A 4,274-nucleotide genomic window follows, 5' to 3' on the forward strand; every position below is an offset into this window, starting at 1 on the left:
GAAAAAGAGGTTTTCGGTGGTGTTGAGCTTGGAGAGAAATCAGCCAAGGTATGGTATTGCTTTCTTGTACTTAGTATATAATGTTGCGTGAAAACTTAGGCTAGTTGCTATAAGATACGCTTATATGCTCTGAATCATTGGATTTGATGGATTAAATATGTATAAATGTAATGTTGATAGTGGTTGGTGATTATGTTGGAGAAATTGGTAGAATTATATGTGAAATTGTTTGAATGGGTTGATGAGATTAGAGGATGGAATGATTGTAAAGTGATTGTTGAGAATGTGATAAAGTATTGGAGTATTGGTATTGGTTTTGGTATGTTTGGTTTGTTTTTGTATTGAGAATTTTGGAAAACTATAGGATAACTTTTGGTAAAAACTGAATTTTTAACCAATTTTGGCACACTATAATTTGTCTTCTGGACCCCCAAATCTTGTGAAACTTATTTTGAATAAAAATTCAGTCTGAGAAGTTTATATTATTTGAAGAACATACTGAAAATGATTTTTAATGAAAAAGTTATGCGCGTTTGAAGTTTGGTATGAAAAACTGATTTTTCTAAACTTAATAGCTTTTTGGAAAATCTGATATGGTTGTGTACGCGATAGTGTCACGCAACACGAGTATTAGGCTCTGTCACACACTTGTCGTTGTGGAAGGGGGCTACGTACGTGACTTTGTCATTTTTCTACTCATGCGTATGAGACATGTATCATGCATAAGCGGGACTCTTTCTCTGCCCACTATTCTCGCGTACGCAGGCAATGGTTGCATACGCGACAGGTGGCTCGTGTATGCATGACCTCAGTTTTGCTGAAAAATATAATTTTTGAGTTTTTAACCATTCCTCTAACTTTTCAAACCTCTATAACTACTGTTTAAGATCCAATAGTTAGTGTTTAGGCTTTGGGATGAGCGAAAGTGTATTAGATAAGATAGAAGGGGTATTTTTGGTTATGAATTTAGAGTCGATGACCTAGGATTGTAGAGTATTGCGGGTGGATTAGCCAGAGTGCTTGTAGAGTGTACTGAGTGGATTAAAGATAACATATCAGAGTATAGTAGGGATAAGTTTGAAGAAGCATATTTTGATTATAAAACTATATTTTTATTATGAAATTGATTTGGGCATGATTGTTCATCTTGAGCTCTCTTTCTTGAAAGTCTACCCCAGTGTGATGGTGGAAGATGAGGATCCCCTTCTTTGTCTCTCCTAGTATTATAAAATCGCCTCTAATGAGATGGTGGGAGGATAGGATTCCCTCCTTTATTCCTCTTGCACATATGAGAATGTACCTCCTGGATAGATGCAAGGGTTGTGGTTTCACCCCACTTGCTCTAGGTTGGTTAGTTGAGGCTCCTCGGGTAGATGTAAGGGTGTGGTTCACTCCACTATTGCGTGCGCATCATGTTGTGTTTTCTATGCTTTTTCATATAAGAAATCAATGCATAACGCTTAATTATGGAGTATTTTGGTGGTTAAATCTCAATTATGTTTGCATGCAAAGAATCATTAAACACTAGTTAAATTTATGTTCATTCATGAATATATGAGCCAAGCTTTGATGCTCTTGTGTTTATTACAAGGACAGATGAAATTGAGTTAACAGAAACTGAAAGGTATAAATAGAGTGGGTTACCATGTGTTAGTTTTTTTAATATCAAGGGTGATGATAGGATTTGTTTGAACTCAGTGAAGGTTGTCTCGCACTTGTCCGACTATACAAATTTGCTAGACTTCCATAGTGTGTTAAATAAATGACTCGATCTTGTTTCTAGTGTTAGTAGGAGCCTTGATAAAGCCGCCAACCTTCCTGTCAACTGTTGTACTTCCTTGGTTGTTGTTGCCGATTTCATCTGTATGACTGCATTGCATTTGTCAAGATTTGCTTCAATTCCTAGGAACTTTCCTTCTTGTACCCTGAAAGCACATTTTTCAGGATTTAGTCGCATGTTATACTTTCTCAATTGCTTGAATACTTCCTTGAGTTCGGACAGATGATCTTCGTTTTCTGATTTGACGACGATGTCGTCTACGTACACGTCCATATTCCTTCCGATCTGGTTCTGAAAATCCTTATCCATCAAACGTTGGTAGGTGGCACCTACGTTTTTGAGGCCGAAAGACATGACTTTCTAATAGAAATTCCCATGTTTGGTTATAAAGGTTATTTTGTTCTCATCTGAAGGGTGCATGAGTATCTGATTGTAGCCTGAATAGGCATCTATGAAGCTTAATATTTTGTAACCAGAAGTGCTATCGACGAGCTTGTCAATACAAGGCAATGGATAAGAGTCTTTTGGGCATGTTTTGTTTAGATAAGTGAAGTCCACGTACATCCGCCATTTTTTCGAGTTCTTTTTTACCATGACCATATTTGTTAACCAAGATGTGAATTGGATTTCTCAAATGAATCCTGCACTTAGTAAATGTCCTAAATGTCTCTTCTTTTGCTTTACTGGGTTAGCTTTGGGATCTAGAGCGAATTTATGACTTACGACTTCCAGGTTTATCCCTGGCATGTCAGCTGGGGTCCAAGTGAATATGTCAGCATTTGCCTGGAGTAAATTGGTGATTTGCTTCACATATTCTGCAGATAGAGCAGAACCGATGTTAGTATTTTGCTTTTCCTTGTTAGAGATGCTTACCTTGCAAAGATCGTCAATTGGAATAGGTCGCTGTTCTTGATTGGTCCGAGGATCCAGTTCGGATAATTCTGGTATATCATTAGTATTGTAGACCAAATTTATTCTCGGTGTTGGTGGTTGTTTCATTTTAAGCCATGCATTGTAACATTGCCTTGCTTCCTTTTTGTCCAAATGTATTGTTGCTATGGATCCATCCTGTAAGCAAAACTTAATACACAAATGAATTGTGGAGACTATAGCTTCGAAGGCATTTAAAGATGGTCTTTCTAGTATAATATTATAAGGACTAAAGCAATCAACAACCAAATAATGTATATCTAAAGTTTTAGAAGGAGGATACTCCCCTAAGGTCGTCCTCACCCAAACATAACCTATTATAGGGACTCTATTTCCGAAGAATCCGACAAATTTTCTAGAGGATGGTTATAGCTCTTTGTCATTTAACTTCATCTTTTTTAAAGTGGACAGGAACATGACATCGGCACTGCTTCCTGGATCCAGGAGTACTTTTCGAATCACTAAGTCTCCTGTTGTCAATGAGATTACTACTAGATCATCGAGGTTGGAAGTTTTAGATTCAAAATCTTTGTTTGCGAAGGTGATTTTCGGAATGTGGATAGTAGGTGTTTGTGATATTATGTCATCTTGTAATGTCAGCATAGTTCGGTAGCCTCTTTTCCTGGTCAAACTTGTATCTCCACCACATGCAAACCTCTTGATATGTAATTGATAATTTTCTTGGGTGGTTGGGGTTGGCTATCATGCTGCCACTGGTCTTTTTCAGTGTTCGTTGTCTGATGCTTAGTGGCTGCCGAGGCCGAGGAGTCTCATTGCATTCTACTGCTGACATACTTATCCAATAGTTCTTATCGTGCTAGTCTCTCTAGCAGATCTTTGGCCACCACGCATTCATCAGTCGTGTGACCGAACTTCTGGTGAAACGCGCAGTGCTTGGTTTTGTCCACAAATTTTTTGTCTTGCTAAGTTCCTGCCTTACTTGGTGGTTTTATGAGTTTATTGTGAAGGATTGCTTTGATTATATCCTCCTTTTTGGTATTAAATTTTGTGTAGGAGTCGAACTTTGGTGTTAGCTTGAAGGGCTTTTTGAGCTCCTTGTTTGTCTGTGACCTGGGTTGCCTTTCTTCATCTCAGCGAGGTGATGAGTAGAATTTATGTAACATAAATTCCTCCGACAAGTATACCAAATAGTCAAGTAATAACTCACTGTTGAGTGAGGTCGATCCCACAGGGATTGATGGATTAAGCAACTTTAGTTAAATAATTTCTCTAGTCAAACAAATATTTGATGATTTTGGGTGATTAACTCAACAGAAAAGTAAATGACATAGAAGTTAAGAGTGCTGAATGTAAATGACTGAATAATAAAGGGCTGAAAGTAAATTACGGAATAGTAACGAGCGGAAACTTAAATAACAAGAAAATAAAGGCATAAATGTAAATGACAATGAATTGTAAATTGCATGAAATTAAAGGGGTTCTAAGTATTGGGAATTAAAGGAAATTAGACATTCAGAAGAATTAAAGTGAAGAAATATAATGGGTGAGATTCATTAGGGATCAGAGATGTTATGATCCTTCATGAATCAATGGGTCTCAACTT

This window comes from Arachis ipaensis, chromosome B8, assembly GCF_059453495.1.
Source record: "Arachis ipaensis isolate K30076 ecotype BB chromosome B8, ASM5945349v1, whole genome shotgun sequence".
Lineage (NCBI taxonomy): Eukaryota > Viridiplantae > Streptophyta > Magnoliopsida > Fabales > Fabaceae > Arachis > Arachis ipaensis.